Below are 17,375 nucleotides of genomic sequence, written 5' to 3' on the forward strand. Positions count from 1 at the left end.
AGAATTGGTGGTTAGCCTAGCCATTAAGGTGCTCATCTCCCACATTGGAGTGCCTAGATTTGATAGCTTCCTGCTAATCCTGGGAAGTGGCAGGTGACAGGCAAGTACTTGGGTCCCTGGCACCCAGGGTTCTGGCTTCCTGGCTCCTGGATTCTCCCTGGCCCAGCACTATTGTTGGGGTCTGGGGAGTGAGCCAGTGGATAGGAGATTTCTTTATTCTCTCTGCCTTTCAAATAAACAGAACAAATAAATAAAAACTGAAACAAAACAAAACACTGGAGGGTATAATCGGTTTTTATTTCCTCTATGTCACAAGAGTTCTTTGAATGGTCCTTTTGTCTTTATACTTTAAAATAATTAATACATACTTTTTGTTAAAATTCCAAACACTGTCAAAGCGTATAGAGTTGCCAAAGCCCTTTCCTCCTCTCACCCTTCAATCTCATTGTGTGCCCCCAGAGAAGCAAGGTTAATAGGGCATCTCCTGTAGGTTTGTATTCCTATACAATCTTCTACAGGCCCCTCACCAATTGCACTACTACCTCCAAATCCTACCAAGGAGAAAAGGCAAGAACGCTTGAGAGCTTACTATGTGCCAGCCCATGTGGATTCACTGTGATGGGCGACCCCCACCCGGTCGTCTCCAGCTCTCCGTACTGTCCGGCTTGTCTTCTTGCTGCCCCTTCCGCTAACACCCCCCCCCCCCCCTTCACAGGACAGCGAGAGAGGTCGTTAATTTTAAAACGTAAATCAAGTCAAATCTTGCTCCCTCGAGAGGCTTCCACCACGGCAGGAATCCAAGCCCAGTTCCCAGAGACCCTGCTATCTTGTACGGTTGCCTCTGCGGGGCCATGAGTAGCTCAGGGGCGGTCCCACGCAGGGAACCCGGCTTCTAGACCCAGGGAGCGCCCCTCCCCAGGGGCAGGGGCGGAGCTTCTCTGCGGTGGGTGGAGCCTCAAATCTAGTGTGAGCGGAGTCGGAGCCGGGAGGCTTTCGATCGAGGGCGAGCGAGGGAAGCAAAGCTGAAGCAGGGCCGCGGACCCCGCACGCTCCTGCGGGCCCCGCGGAGCCTTTGCGGCGGAGGTGAGCGTCTTCCCTGGGATGGGAGAGGTGGGTGCTCTTCGCACGGCCGCCCTCGGCGCCTCGCGGGGTGGGTGGCAGTTCCCACTGGACCCTGTGCGGAGGCGCGGAGGTGGCGGCCTTGGGGAGCCTGCGGGCAAGGCTGGTGAAGGGGCCGGGCGGCCTGCCCCAACCCTGCCTGACCCCGCCTCCTCTCCCCTCCCCCAGGCCTCTGCCGGCGCCCGCGGAGAGCTAGCTGCATCTTCGGGGACGGCAGGGCAGCTGCCGGCAGCGCGGCGACAGCGGCCTTCAGAGGGGATGCGAGGTACCGGCATTAGCAGTGGCCAAGTGGCCCTAGAGAGGGAGTAGAGGCCGGGCCTTCGGCATTTCTCCCCCGGGTTCGAGGAAGGCGGCCTCAGTGGAGAGGGAAGGTGAGGGGCGGGCAGGCAGGCTTTGCGGGTAACTACTAGGCGTTGTGTATGTATGTTTTGGTATCTAAATGGTACTACACACACACACACGCACGCACACACACACACACACTCGTTTCGGAAAATTGCTTTTTAAAAATTGAACAATGTGTTTTGCACATCTTCCTATATCAGGGAATCCAAATTTATCTCAGCTTTTAAACAGCTGCATTGATGATTGTACTACAGTGCATTTAACCATTTCTTGATTGATGTACATTAGCCTGTTTCCTTTGGCTGGGGGGGGGGAAGGGACGTATTACAAGCAGTGCTATAATGAATGGGTTTGTGTATATGTTTCGTGCACATGTATGAGTATTTCCATAGGAGAAATTCTTAAGGGAGTAATCTCTGAGTAAAATGTATATGCATTTTGAATTTTGATAGATTTGTCCAAATTGCCTTTCCCAAAGGCTATACTAATTTATATCCTTTAGTGTTGTGCAAGAGTGCCTATTTTTCCACAGTTGTGTCAACAGCAATTATTATCAATCTTTGTAATTTTAGCCAATTTAAAGGGCAGCAAAATCGTATGTTGTTTTCATTTGTATTTTCCTGATTACTAGTGAAATCAAACGTAGTTTATTCGTCCCATTACAAAAGTAAATGGGCAGATATCAAGTCTCCCTATCTATAAGCAATATGCATTTTGAAAATACAACCCTAAAAAATTCCACTTGCAATAACAAAAAAAAAATTAAAAATACCTGGAAGTAAACTATAAAACTTTATTGAGGAATATAATAAAAGAAGGTTTTCATAAATGGGGAAGAGGTACCATGCTTCTGGATAAGAAAGCTCGATTTTTTTTAGTGATGTCTATTTTTTCTATATTGGTTTATACATTTGCTGCAATTTCAATAAATATACCAAGTTTTTGAAACTTAATATGTTTCGAAAGTTCATCTAAGCGGGGTGGGGGGGGGGAGGGATGGCTAAGAAAAACTGGGAAACGATTTTAAAAGATAAGTAAAGATGGGGCTATTTGTACTACTAGCTATTAATGTACTCTAAAGGAGCAATATTTAAATTAGAATGGACAGAACAATGCATTAGAATGGAAAAGCCCACAAATCGAGCCACATTGGATCCCAGGATTTATTGGTGAAACATTGTTGGCTAGATGTCGAAAAATTGCCACATTAAAAGCTTCAAGCACTAACCACCACCACCACCACCACCACCCCAAGTTGAATTTGCCTTTGAGGGCAGACTCCTTTGTTTGGAGAAAACCACTTTATTGGATCTTTTTGGTTATGCCAAGGTAAAGCTTCAGTACTTAAAATTGGTGGCTCTAGAGCCAGAATGAACGATATGAACCTTTAGTTAGATTAAGATGGATTCAGGTTAGCCTGCAGTGCGGCGAGGAAAGAAGTCTGGTCTTTTAAAATTTTTTTCGATCTAATGGGCAAAAAATGTTATGTCATTGTTTGCATTTGCATTTGCGTGCTTATTGTGAGATTGAATGTCTTTTATATGTTAGTCCAGGATAATATGTTATTCCTGGAGGCAGGTAACAATAGGAGACCCATTGCTCCCCTTCTAGAATGGAGTTTGGCTAATTGGTACAGCCCTGCCCGGAAGCGTGAGAATAAGCAGGTTGACTTTTTAAATTTTCCTCAAGCACTGGGCAGGCTCTAGACACCTAGATTGGGGGCGGAGGCAGTTTTCAGGACATGGCCGAGATTTGGCGCTGAGCTGTGTCATCGCGAGGTTTGGCAGACAGCTCCGCAGTGGGTCGGAAACCTCGTGGTAAGCGAGATCCCTGCAGGACGAGAGGTTCCTCCCTTCCCCCCCGAAAAACTCCCAGTCATTTTCATGAAGCCCCGCCTCTCTCCTTTTTAGGAGCATGCACCAGGTCTCGCGAGATCTCTTGTTTCCTAAAGGCGAGGCGCGGGCGGCATCCTGCGGTGAATCTCGAAGGTCTCTTCGGGGGCTAAAGCGTATTATCGCGATAGTTCTTACAGCGCATGCGGGAGCCGGCGGCGGCAGATTGGCTCCACCCCTCGGTCCTTCGTGAGGTTGTGCGTCATTTGCTTTTCGCTTCGCTTAGGGTGAGAGCGGAGCTGTAGCGACTTAAGCTTTGGTGGGAGGAGGGGTCTGGGAAGGGTTGGGCTCCGGCTTTCCCGGCCGGTGGAGGTTCTCGCGGGATCGCGCGAAGGCGGCAGCGTTTCGGCTACTGACTGCAGCAGCCGCGGAGGCGGCAGCTACGTCTTCGGCTCGTACTGTTCTTTGCCGGTGAGTTCTCGCGGGAGCGGGTGTACGTCCTCGTGGGATCGTTGGCGGTGGCAGAGGTAGCTCGGGGGTGGGGGGGGGCAGTGACTAGGGTCGGTCCGCCTGCTGTTAAGATGGCGGCGGAGGCTGATGTCTGTCCGGCCAGGACCGAGGACTAAGGTGTTGGCTATCCGCGTTTGTGACGCCTCTCAGGTAGCCGACATTAAGGAGGTGACGAATAGCGAAATGCCGAGGTGCTGGTAAACCCGACCGCAGATGAAGACCATCCCGTTTCTAGTTGGTGGAGGCGACACCATTTCCCGGGCCTCAGCCGCGTGTGGGCCCGCCTTTGCCCCACCGATCGGTCAACGCCTCCGTTGTTGCCGCCGCAGTGGGCGGGTTGGGGCGAGTGGGAGGGGAGTCTGGAGTGGCTGGGGAAATGGGGTTATGGTTAGATTGGTGGGAGAGGAGACCAGCCAACTAGAACTGGTACCCTACCCCCCTACAGTTTTTATGCGCGCCCACCTCCGTTCTCAGCTTTTGCAACAACCCAGATGAATCCCCTAGTTTTTCTTTAGTTGGGCTGGGCTCTACTTCCCCAAGTCCCACGGTCTTAGAGCTAAGGATTGGGGGGTCAAGCTGTAGCGTCTATACTCCTGTCCCTTCTCCCCTAAATCATCGTCCTGCCCAATCTTTTCTGCGTGGATACTTGGGGCTCTTATTTAAGGAGAGGGGAGTCGGAGCTTTTCCCTGCCAGCCCTTCCGCAGGCCTTGTAATTTAGAGCTTAGCCCGAGTCCCCTAGCCTGGCCCGTCTTCCTCTTCCATCGGTCCACTACTTGGCGCAGGCGTTGAATAGAGCCTATCGTGATCCCTGCATTTGCTCCATCTTTGTTGATGGAGCCACAGTAGTCATGCATTTCCACAGGTTTTCACGCTTATATGACTCTGATAGGCCCTGGTTTCTTCCAACTCTGCATACTGCTAGACCACTCTTAGGCAGAACAATGAATGGACCGCTGGGGTCCGTAGTTGGATGATTCGTGGACCCTTCATTTGTGGCTGTTAGCCTTCCCTTTTTCATACCCCCTTCCCCTCAAAAAGGGAGGGGGAGCTGTAGAGGATAACCCTCCAGTAAACCAACTTTCTGTTCTCTGTTCCCTCACCCATTCCCACTGCAAGCTTGGGAACCGCCCCTTTTCCCTGTCTTGCTCTGAGTTTCGGTAACCTCTCCATCTGTGGACATCTATTTTTGTTGCTAACCACCAATACATGCTTCTCACTTCTTGATCTTTCTATACCTTGTGTCCCCCCCACCCCATGCTCCTTTTCCAAGAGCCAGATTCCCTAGAGAGGAGTCAGGCTCCCCTATGTGTTCTAGAAAATAGCATTGATTTAACCCTTAAACATTGCGCTTTCCTGCTTTATTTCCTTTCCCGCCATACTACCCCTATTGTAGGCAATTAATAATTTCCAATCATTTGTTTCCTTTGTAGATTACACGTTGGGCATTGTTATTTTTTAGCTCCAAGTTTGCATCTATTGAGGACACACCAGCATTTTCCATTCATGGGAGGCAGTCTGTATGGTGGAAATACTGTGTGTACCTTGGGTTTTCATTGAACTTTGTGACCTTGGGCAAGTTTCTTTTCAGATTCTCAGTTTCTTCATCTATAGAATGGGGATAGTGGTGCTTATTTTAAAGGATTGTTGCTAGAATTAGAGAATTTATGCAGGTCACTGCTCAAGGCAGGCACTCAATAGATTGTGATTTCTTTTTGTAGGAATACACGTGTAGATGCATCCGTGTCATCTGCTAGTTTTATGACCTGGAAAAGAAGAAGAGATCTTTGTTTTGATCTATATATTACTTGTCCAGACCTATCATTTTTGTGTGTGTTCCTTAGAAGCCAAGCTCTGTCTCTGATTGTTCATGATGTTTGAATGTGATTCCCACTCCATTTCCTTTTACTAGCCTAGGAATTTTAGTGCAAAATCACTATCTTGGAATGACCACCAGCTATAATGTTGTCAAGAACCACACCCAGGTGTTCTACCTTTTGGAAGGGGTGCCTCTTCCCTTACCTACTCATTCCTTCCACTCTTTCAGAGGCAGTCTGTCCTGGCATCTGCCCTATAAAAGTAAAGAAATTTGGTGCCATGCATTTTACAGTGGTCAAGGGGACTTCTGGCTATTTTCCCAGTGTTCATGCTGCTTGTCCCTTACATTAGTTGTTTGGGCCCTCAAAATCTGGGAAGATCTGCTATTTAGTAATCATCCTCTTACCTGAGCAGGATAATGTATATGTGAGAGATTTTAGATTATTTGGAATACGGAGCAGCTTTCCCAACAGTGAGTCACTTCTGCTTCTTTCATGTGCTACCTCCTGTAGTGATTTTTGCCATTTTCTATTTTCTGACATTAAGTAGAAGTGACTGTATTCAATTTGGGGGTACTTTTCTCTTGCTGTTCATATTTTGATTAGACCAGTGCGTTTTCTAATCACCTTGGCTTGGTTATGGGAATAGAAGTACTAGGATTGAAAATTTACATTGGGTAACCATCTGATAATTAACTATATGTGGACTCTGGTTTTGAGCTTCATGGTTTCTGGTTCAGTTTGAAGTGCTTTCAATGTAACAGAATTTCCCTCTTTTTTTATCGGAGGACAGGAGGTCACTAGATGCCTTTTACAGTGAGTTAAGCAGTAATGAAAGTAATGAAACCTCCATTTGACTCTTGTTGTTCAGCGTTAGGATAAATCTGGGAATGATAATCTAGGCATGACCTAAAAGGTTTAATTTATTCTAGGTAGATCTCTGAGAAGAGAGGAAGGAGTGGCAATAACAAATGAAAACTTTGTCTAAGGTTCAGTGGCAAAGTTCAACCTGAGTTTCCAGGACACTTATCGTTTGCCTCCCAGTATGGCCAGAAAACATATGTGAAGGTGAAAAACAATTTTTATGTGTATAGTATTTTTCACAAAGTTTAATTTTCCTTTTTTACCAGTTTCAGTGAAGATACAAAATTATCTGTATGATAATATCTCCTGTAATTTCATTTGGAATGACAACTGAGTTTTCAGGAGTGTTGTTTAAATGTCTGATTGGAAGTATTGTTAAAGCTTTTAGTTCCTGAGTTCTAAAGTTACTGATCGAAACAGGTCCTAAAATATGCAGATTGATAATGTGAAGGCTGTTTCAGAAATAATTGTGATTATGAACACTGATAAAATGGTTAACTCTTCCACACTCTAATTAATAAATGTGTTATGTATGTCTCCCCCAACCTTTTTTCATAGGTTCTCTAGTAGCATAACCTGAATTAGGTTAGTGCTCCAGAAGAACCAGCAGATCAACTTGATCAGGACGGTTCCGGAATCTTTTGGAGCAGTGTTGGGATTTCCCACCAGAATGAGTATGATTGGCTGTGATTTTAGGTTCGTTTTTGAAGATCATTGTGGGTAGTATTTGTATTTTACTTCCTGGAATGGAGATGGTGGGGTATTTCCATTTTGTGACTGAGATACTTTGGTTTCTTCCATTATGTGGATCTGATGTGGGACTGGTAGCATCTTGTATGTAAGTGTTACTCTTTACTGAATTAAAGAGAACTGTTGAAATCACCATAAGCATCATTCAGAAAATAAAATTGCAAGACAGTATGTCTAACCAGTTTTTTAAAGTTCTGAAAAATTTTAAACAGAAAAATTGAATAGTGTAATGATCCCTGTAGGTACATCACCATCTTAATATGCAGCAATTGGCAGCCGTTCTGTTTCATCCATTTTGAAATAAATCCCTGCTGTTGTTATTTGTAAAGTATTTGTATCTCTGAAGGACAAGTACTTTTTAAACACAAACTCAAAACCGTTATTACAACTGAAAACATAAACTGATTTTTTTATATCAAATATGAAACTGTTCACATTTCCCTGACTTCTTGTTTTGTTTTGTGGTTATTTTGTTTTGTTTTTTGCAGTTTGTTTTAGGATCCATAAAAGTCCATTTATTGCAACATTATTGCAAAGGGTTGATATGGCTCCTAGATCTGTTTTAGTTTGCAGGTTGTATCTCTTTTTTTCCCTTCAGTTTTTTTGTTGTTGTTGTGGAAATTGTCCTATAGTTTCCCACACAGTGGGAATTACAGCTCAGTAATGGTGTCTAATGCATTTTGCTAAGTTTAAGACCCTGGAGGACCCATTATAATCGAACAATGGCAGTAATCTCCTGTATCCCAGTTGGAGTTGATACTGCTGGCCTAGTCAGTATCCTAAAATAACTAGTCATGGATTCCTTTTTCTGTGGCAAAGTCTGATTTGATTTGATACCTGACTTCAGTTCCATGTCTTGGCCCTGCTTACTGCTCCATGTTAAAAGTAGGCCGCCTGGTGGAAAAAGCTAATGTTTCCTAGATAATCACCTGATTATGCTTTTGGGATTCTTAATGCATAGTTTCCGTTTCCTTAGGTGATTTAATTATTTTTACCACAATATTAAGTTGCCTTTAATTTTGATGTTGGTATCTCAGCTGCTCTGACCCATAACTTCTAAGCTGCTGAGACCTAGTGATGGGTTCCTCTGGCTTCATATAGTTCTTGAAATTGCAATACAAAAGCAACAGTTTTTGAGAATTTTCACTTGCATCCCGTTTTTCAGCTGTCTATAAAAATAGACAACCATAGTTTTCCTATTTTTTATTTCTCACCAGTTTGTCCCAGCATAAAGTCCTCTTAAAGTGTTTGTCTCTTACTTGTGCTACATTGACCCTTCTGTGGTCTACTGTGTATCTTTTCTATGGTGAAAATCTGAGAATGGAAATTGGACACATAGGCTTCAGCCAGCCTTTGATTTAGACACAGGTGGGAGCAGAGCAAGGCCACTTATGCCCAAATAAGAGTAATTCCAAGTTAAGAGGGGGAGAAAGGGTTGAGATCATCATGAATTCAAGTTTTTGAAGTATTTAGATGAAATATGATTGTGAATCACCAGTGCCATGGGTAAGTCACTGCTTGAAAATTGACTATTAAAAGAAAGAAGTGATTCCTTGGGAATTGGTAGTAAGCTTATGCATTCAACAAAAATAATTTTGAGCACATTGGATGTAGGATGTATCCCTGAGTTTCCTGTAGTTAGGAAGTTTGAGCAAAATCACTTAAACCTGAGTTTGTGAAACTAGGGTAAGCCGGGCATTGGTATAAATTTTGCACACAGCAGCCATTCCAATTATTTGAATTTTTCCACAGTTAACAGCTGCAGGTTCACAATGGAAGTGCTGTTGAAGTTTTTTTCCCTTTTGTTGTTTTCAACCATGAGTTCAAAGTATTATTGAAATGCTAAACTTGGTTGCTTTGAAAATATTTGCCCTTCACATTCCATGTTACCTCTTCTGGCAAGATTAAGTCAATTGAAATATGTTGTGAGGCTGTAACCATATTAGGCTGCCTTACAGTGATCTCACTATCTATAAGGTGGATCCTGTCAAGCACATGGGCTCTTGGTGTTTTTGTTGTATTGTTCTCTGACTCCTTTCCTCAATGACTGGTTACCAGATGTTTATATATGTTAATATCAGGGATAATTCAGCTCTTAAGATTCTTTGTAAGCCCTCTCATTTGATGTGTCATATGGGTTGAGTTGCTAAAACTTGATGTACTTGTTGACCAGCTTGGTCTTCTGGTTATAAAAATGCTTTCAGATAGTGAAGGAGTGGCTTTCTTTGAGTAAAACAGCTGTAGGCTTTGTTTGGGCTGTTGTTAATCCGGACCATTTTCCACTTTTAGGCCTCTTAAAACGTTTCTAGTCATTTGGTTTTTAAAATTAATAACAGTGCTGACATAGATTGATCCTAGAATGTGATTTCACAGAAAGTTTGAATTTAATTTCCTATGACTGTATGATTGAATGGAGAATGGTGTATAGATCTGATGCAGTCTGAATTGTTGATTGAGTTAGATGAGTTAAAATTCTTCAACCCTGAGATTCTGGTTGTATAATCTTATGCATTGAAAGACTGGTTTTTTCTGTCAGTAGTCATTAAATGCTGACTAAAAGGAACTAAGAGTAGGGACATGAATTATTCTAGAATGACCTTTCACTGTATTCATTTAGATTTAAAAAAGATTTGTAAGTCTGAACATAGTGCTATGCATTTACTACTTTGAGTACAACTCAGATTTTTAAGTCCTTTTGATTAGCTATTAGAGATAATTGTTACAGAAATGTGTGAGTTTTGGAATAATTTTGAAAGACTGCTTTATTACATTATTCATTGTGATTGTTTTCTTTTGTCTATTTTATCATCAAGCATACTTCTCCTGGTCTTTTCTTTAGTTGAAAGAGTTGGGGCTGGTGCTTTGGCATAGCAGGTTAAGCCACCACCTGCAGTGCCGCATCCCATATGGGCGCCGGTTCGAGACCCGGCTGCTCCACTTCCGATCCAGCTCTCTGCTATGGCCTGGGAAAGCAGTAGAGGATGGCCCAAGTCCTTGGGCACCTGCATCCACGTGGGAGACCCGGAAAAAGCTCCTGGCCTCGGACTGGCACAGCTCCAGCCATTGCAGCCATCTGGGGAGTGAACCAGCAGATAGAAGACCTCTCTCTCTGCCTCTTCTTTTCTCTCTGTGTAACTCTGCCTTTCAAATAAATAAATATTTTTTAAAAAGTCAGAGTTACAGAGAGAGAGAGAGGAGAGACAGAGAGAAAAAGAGATCTTCCATCCAGTGGTTCACTCCCCAGATGGCTGCAACTGCCAGAGCTGGGCCAATCTGAAGTCAGGAGCTGGGAGCTTCTTCTGGGCCTCCCACGTGGATGCAGGGGCCCAATTGGTTGGGCCATCCTCCATTGCTTTCCCAGGTGCATCAGTAGGGAGCTGGATTGGAAGCAGAGCTGCGTGGGATTGAACTGGCACCTATACGGGATGCTGGCACTGCAGAAGGCAGCTAAACCTGCTGCTCCACAGTGCCAGTCCCTGGTCTTCGTTTTCTAAAAAAAATTTTAAAATATTTTCTTCATTTATTTGAGAGGTAGAGTTAGAGAGAGGGAGAGAGAGAGAAGGGTCTTCCATGCACTGGTTCACTCTCCAAATGGCTGCAATGGCCAGAGCTGGGCCAATCCAAAGCCAGGAGCCTGGAGCTTTTTCCAGATCTCCCACATGAGTGCAGGGGCCCAAGCACTTGGGCCATCTACTGCTGCTTTCCCAGGCCATAAGCAGAGGGCTGGATCTGAAAAGGAGCAGCCGGGATTCAAACTGGTGTCCATATGGGATACCGGTGCCACAGGCAAAGACTTAGCCCACTATGCCACAGTGCCAGTTCCTAAAAAACTTTCACTTCTGTTATTCTTGACTACTGTGTTCTGTAAGTTGCAGTGTTATAGCTGGAAAGGCATTTTAGCATTGTGGTAAGAACGTGGACTCTAGAACCTTGGGTTCAGCTTCTGACTCCATTTCTTACCTGCTGTGTCATCTTGTGCAAATTATTTAACCTTTTTGTGGCACAGTTCTTCGTGTATAAAATAGTGATACAGTTACCTCGTAGGATTTTGGACCATTGTAACTGACTTAACACATGAAAAGTGCTTAGAACAATGGTTCTGAAACTGAAGGGAACATCCGAATCACCTAGAGGGCTTGCTGAAACAGATTGCTGGGCCCTAGCTGTGGAGTTTGTGATTCTGTAGTTCTAGAAGGGGCCCTGTGTTTTGCAGTGGCAGTGAGTTCCCAGGTGATGCTAATGTTGATGGTCAGAGAACCACTGGCACAGAACAATGGTTGGCACAGAGTGTTAGCTTATTTTTTCCGGACTCTACTTTCTTAGTCTGGGTAAATCACTTCACTTTTCAGTGTGGTCTAGTGTTGCCTTCAGCTAGAAGCAGTTTTGAAATCCTCTGATTGTTCTTAGCATGTAGTTCCCACATCTGTTTCTGTTTCCTGCAAATTGGCAGCTGGATACAGAGCCTTAATCAATTGAGGATCATTCCCTTTGACAAAAATATTGGCAGAGGTAAAGTCACTCAGAGCATTTGTTGTTATGATATCTTGGATTTTTTAGTCCATTAGAGGCTACAAAGTGGTGACATTCTAATGCTGTCAAGTAGTTTTCATGTATTAGCTGGAATAATTGTATAAGATGTTTTCCCTCGTTTTTTCTTGGTTATTCAGTGATACAATTTATAATAGGAAGGACAACTTATAAACTGTCAACTTTCTTTTTTAAAAAAAAATACAGCTTTCAAGATAATGAATTGATACCCTGTTATCCTTGAAAGTAATTGTATATGTGGACATAGCTATGCAGTCATTGCTGTAAACATTTGATGGGTTGCAATACATTAGATTAATATATTGAAGTTCCAACTGTCCCTCTTTTGGCTAGTGGGAATCTCCGATAGTCTCATAATTTCCTTGCTATGTAGTGTCTCAGAATGTTCTGGGCTTATACATTTCTACTCCAGACCTGAAATCTGCTAATGGGATTAAAATAAAAAGTGAAGTCAAAAGAAATTGCCATGGGTAGCTTTGAACCTTGTATCTAGTCTTCCATTTCTCTTTCTACTCAACATCTCCAGGCTATCTCTTCATTCTCCCTTTTTCTCTTTATGATTAGGAAATTTTTACTAGAACTTAAGTGGAAAAGTTTAAGAAGCCTTGCTAATAGTAGGAAGAGCATGGAGCCCAGGCAATTCTGGGTTTGGGGCCCACTAGTTTTATCAGTTTCAGCAAGTTATCCTGTTCTGTCATTTGTCTCATTTGGGAAAGTGCCTTATTCATATGGTTATCAGGATTAAGTGAGAAAAGAGAAGATTTTAGTACACTTGCAGGTGACCAGTACCTGGTAATTTATTTAATATAGTAACTCACTTAACCCCTCCAACTGGTTAGCAAAGCATGTGTGGGGTCATCAGGGGTGAGGAGGAATAGGGTTTGTTCTTTGGTCATCTGGGTTCTAGGACTTCTGGAGAGTGAAAACTGAATGTTCCACTAGAGTAGTTTTCACTTTGTCTTATGCAATTCTGTGGTGATGTGTGTTAACATTAGTTGCCTTGATCTCTATGTGCTATTCAAGGTTCTTTTGTTCAGGGTTCTACTGTAACCTTAGTAACCCATAATGCATCTTAGTAGTCATGATTATCACTGTCAGTAAGAGTGGCACCATATATAGCAGGTTAGAAAAAGGTAAATATTTCTTTTAACATTTTATGTAATATATAAGGTATAATATGTGGCACATAGTGCTCAATAAATGAAGACGATTGGGTCTTCTTAAATGAAGATTATATCTTCCTTTCCTTCTCACATCTTAACCTTTCTTCATCCAGTTAATATAACCATTTACTGAGTATTTCTAAGTAAAAGGAGTTGGGGACATAAAATGAATGAGACTTGTTCACTGCTCTTGAGAAACAATCTAGTTAAGGACTCTGAGCCCATGCTTAAAGTTCCTTAGCTTTTTGCTTCATGTCATCATTTCTTCCCCTGTCTTGTCCATGCATGATATGGCCTATCTATTGTTTCTCAAAGCTCTCCTAGTTCTGTGTGCCTCTGCAGCCTTTGAGATTGCTGATATGTGAGAAAGCCTGCAATTGTCTACAATGAATAAGGGTACTATCAAGAAAAACCTTTGGGCCAAGATTAGATTTCAAAGTGACACATGCGGTTGACACTATACAATACCAGTTTAAGGTCTTTAGATGGACCTCCACCTGGTCTCCAGCCTCTGTTGTGTTGCTTTAACTGTCCTCCTTTTTCCTCCCATCCCCCTCCCTCTCATAAAAATGTTTGCTACATAAAGATAGAGGCTCCTATACCCAGTTAATGATGAATCAACTCTGTAAAACAACAGCTCTTCGCTGTTCTTGATATAAACTTGGGTTTGAGTGGGCCTAGGGTATATCACTACATTTCAATTCATAGCTAAAAATAGTAATCAAATTCTAACCTACAGGTTGCCGTGAGCATTAACATGAGATGATGTCTTTTAAAATGTTTAAATTATAATCTACAAGAATAAGCTCATTATAGTTTGTGAAAAAAATGCTTAATAGCTATGATACTTGGCAAATTACTTCATCACTGAACCAGTTTCCTCATTCTTTAAATGAGGGTGATGCTATCTCACTCATCCAACAAATATTTATTGAGAACGTACTCATTGCTGCCACTTACTGGGAATACAAAGATAAGCAGCTGAGGAGTGGAGGACGTCATGGTCTACTTATTGGAGGGAGTCTTGTAAATTACGCTCAGGATCAGCGCAGTAATATGAGGAATGAGCAGAATGTGCTATAGCAGTTAATAAGACGGCACCAGAATGTCACATAGAGTTTTGTTAGAGTTAAGCAAAATATGCTAAAAGTGTGTCATAAACTTGAAAATACTATACAAATGAAGTTAGCTAAATGTGTCCCAAATGAATCAGTGGCCTCAACTGTTATTTAATTTCTTCCTAAGACTTACGACTCAAATGCATTCATTTCTTAAAGCTTGATTTTCTGCCCTCCTTAAGGGTCCTTCTGTAGTATAGTACCCTGAAAGTTACATTTTTGTCTCAAAAGAATTTTCTTATCCCATTTTATAGTTCCTACTATATCATTGAATTAATTCAAGAAAAAATAGAAAATGTGTACATATGTGGAAGAGGGGGATTTATAAAGCCATCATGTTTAGTCACCATTAACATTTTTGTGTATACCCATCTAAATAAAGGTAATTTTCCAGTAGAAAATCAGGGACAGGCTTTTCTTAGAATAGGAAACTCAAAATGTCCAATAACAAAGATACCCAAATGAGAAATAAAAAATGCAAATTAAAATAAGTTTTTTCTTTTTGATTAAGTTGGCCAAAAAACTGCAATATCAAGTCATGGTAAGAAGTATAGGGAAGAATCTGGTTTCATAATACCCACACAGTGGTGTAAATTAATATAGCTATTTTAGCGGTGGTTTTCAAACTGAAGTGGTCAAGAGGAATGTAGCTTTTTCTGTAATTTTTTAATACTGTGAGTGATATAAATTATTTCTGAAGTAAGAATTGAAAACTTGTGATATCCACATAAAAATCAATAATATTAAATTTATTTATAATTTAAATAATTTATAATTATAAATAATTTATAATTATTTATAATTTAAATAATTTATAATTTAAATTTATAAATGTTAAATAATATTAAATTTAAATAGTACTTTATTTAGTGTTTGTAAAACCATTTAGTCAGAATATATTGGGAATATGACTGTTTTCTCATTTTATTGTGACTCTTTTGCTTGTAAACACATTTTTAAGTGATGTTTCCCATGATTATAGAAGTAAGCACAGCTTACAGAGCAAGCGAGCGAGCGAGCGTTGTCTGGTGATTTGCTCCCTAAATGCCTGTGGCTGGGCCAGGCTAAGAGCAGGAGCCAGGAACTCCATTCAGGTCTCCCACGTGTGTGGCAAAGACTCAAATATTTGAGCCATCATCTGTTGCCTCCTGGGCATGTCAGCCGGAAGCTGGATCAGAAGACGTGGAGGGACTGGGATGCAGGCATCTCAAACGGTCACTTAACCTGCAGCCTCACAGTGTCTGGCTCAGACACAGCTAATTAAGTTAAAAAATACAGATAAGCACACAAGTCTGCAGTTAAACCATTCGGAAATAAGGGCTGTTAACATTTTGACACATGCTATCTTCTTTCAAGGCTTTTCTTTATGCCTCTGTAGCTTAAAATGTATTTTCAGAAATGCTCTCTTAAAAAATGTAACTCATTGCCTTCCTTAGGGCAATTTCAAACAAAAGTGCTAAAAGAATAGGATAGTGAGATCTGCATACCACCAGCTAGATCCAACAGTTATTAAGTATTTGCCATTTTATATTTATATGTACACTCATTCTTTGATATCCTATGGGGGATTGATTCCAGGACCTCACACAGATAACACAATCTATAGATGCTCAAGGCCCTTATATAAAATGGTACAGAATTTGCATATAACTTACACACGTCCTCCTGTATATTGGTAAGTATAGATTACTTACAATACCTAATATAATGCAAGTGCTATGTAAATAGTTGCTAAACTATATCGTTTATGAAATAGTGGCAAGGGAAAAAAAGTCTGTGTTTAGCAGAGATGTACATTTTTTTCCAGAAAGTTTTTGATCGAGAATTGGTTGGATCTGCAGATGTGGAACCCACAGATACAGAAGGCTGGCTGTATATATGTGTGTTTAATTTAGGGATGACACTCATCCTTAAATCACATCCACAACTTGCATGTCATAAGAATGAGAACATTTGCAAAACCACAATATCATTATAAAGATTTATTTATCTATTTGAAAGGTAGAGTTACAGAGAGGCAGAGGCAGAGAGAGAGGTCTTCATCCACTGGTTCACTCCCCAAATGGCTGCAATGACTGGAGCTGGGCCAGTCTGAAGCCAGGTACCAAGAGCCTCTTCCAGGTCTCCCACGCGGGTGCAGAGGCCCAAGGTCTTAGGCCATCTTCTACTGCTTTCCCAGGCCACAGCAGAGAGCTGGATTGGAAGTGGAGCAGCCTGGGCTTGAACTGGCGCCCATATGGGATGCCGGCACTGCAGAAGGTGTAGTTTGCTATGCCACAGTGCCGGCCCCCTAAAATATTTTTATTTATTGAAAGACAGAGATGAGGGTAGAGAGAGATCTTCCATCTGCTGGTTCACTGCTCAAATGGCCACAACAGGCAGAGCTGGGCCAAGCCAAAGCCAGGAGCAAGGAACTCCATCTGGGTCTCCCACGTGGTGGCAGGGGTCCAAGGATTTGGGCCATCCTTGGCTGCCCTCCCAGGGCCATCAGCAGGGAGTTAGCTGTGGATGCCAGTTTTAGTCCCAACTGCTCCACTTATGGTCCAGCTCTCTGCTATGGGCTGGAAAAGCAATAGAAGATGGCCCAAGTGCTTGGGCCCCTGCATCTGTGTGGGAAACCTGGAAGAAGCTCCTGGCTCCTGGCTTCGGATCAGCCCATCTCTAGCCATTTGGGGAGTGAACCAGTGGATGGAAGACCTTTTTCTCTGTCTCTCCCTTTTTTTGTCATTCTCCCTCTCAAATAAAAGTCTATAAAAATGTTTATTTCAAAGGCAAGTGACTGGGAGAGAGAATCATTGACCTACTGGTTCAATCCCAAAACACCCACAGCAGCCGGAACTGGACCAGGCTGAAGCCAAGAGCCAGGAATCAGGAACACTATTAAGATCTCCCACGTGGGTGTCAGGGGCCCAAGTACTTGAACCATTTTCCACTGCCTTCTTAGGCTCATTAGCAGAGAACCTCAATCAGAAGCTGAGTAGCCAGGACTTGAACTGACACTCCAGTATTGGATATCAGTACTGCAAGTGGTGGTGGCTTAATCCACTGTGCCACAACGTTTGCCACAGAAATAGTATTTTTATATTTGCTGTACTTAATATGTTGACTCATGTCCATGTCATGATGTATACCACTTTAGGATTTCTAATGGCTGCATTATATTCTGTTGAATGCATGATTCATAATTTATTTAACCACTTCCCTATGTGTACACAAAATTTTTAAGTCCCAGGTTTTCAGGATATTAATGCTTTGCTGTAAACAGAAGGCAGTCAGTAAATTAGTGTTGAATGAACGAAAGAATCATAGGA

The 17,375-nt window shown here is 42.3% G+C and overlaps 1 protein-coding gene across 17 annotated transcripts in view; it reads left to right on the forward strand.

Moving 5' to 3' along the window:
- Positions 1 to 998: 998 nt before the first annotated feature.
- Positions 999 to 17,375, forward strand: part of HUWE1 (HECT, UBA and WWE domain containing E3 ubiquitin protein ligase 1) — a 140,609-nt gene continuing 124,232 nt past the window's right edge. For 11 of the 17 annotated variants that reach the window (XM_062184538.1, XM_062184551.1, XM_062184549.1 and 8 more), the window contains exons 1-3: positions 1,288 to 1,384; positions 6,554 to 6,689; positions 7,044 to 7,181. The gene's annotated coding sequence lies outside the window, so the exon portion shown is untranslated. Of the gene's footprint in view, positions 1,084 to 1,287; positions 1,385 to 1,413; positions 1,491 to 3,567; positions 3,768 to 6,553; positions 6,690 to 7,043; positions 7,182 to 17,375 lie in introns of those variants that run through there. The other 6 variants (XM_062184539.1, XM_062184540.1, XM_062184542.1 and 3 more) reach the window with 6 other exon arrangements.

The sequence above is a fragment of the Lepus europaeus genome, chromosome X, assembly GCF_033115175.1.
Source record: "Lepus europaeus isolate LE1 chromosome X, mLepTim1.pri, whole genome shotgun sequence".
Taxonomy (NCBI): Eukaryota; Metazoa; Chordata; class Mammalia; order Lagomorpha; family Leporidae; genus Lepus; species Lepus europaeus.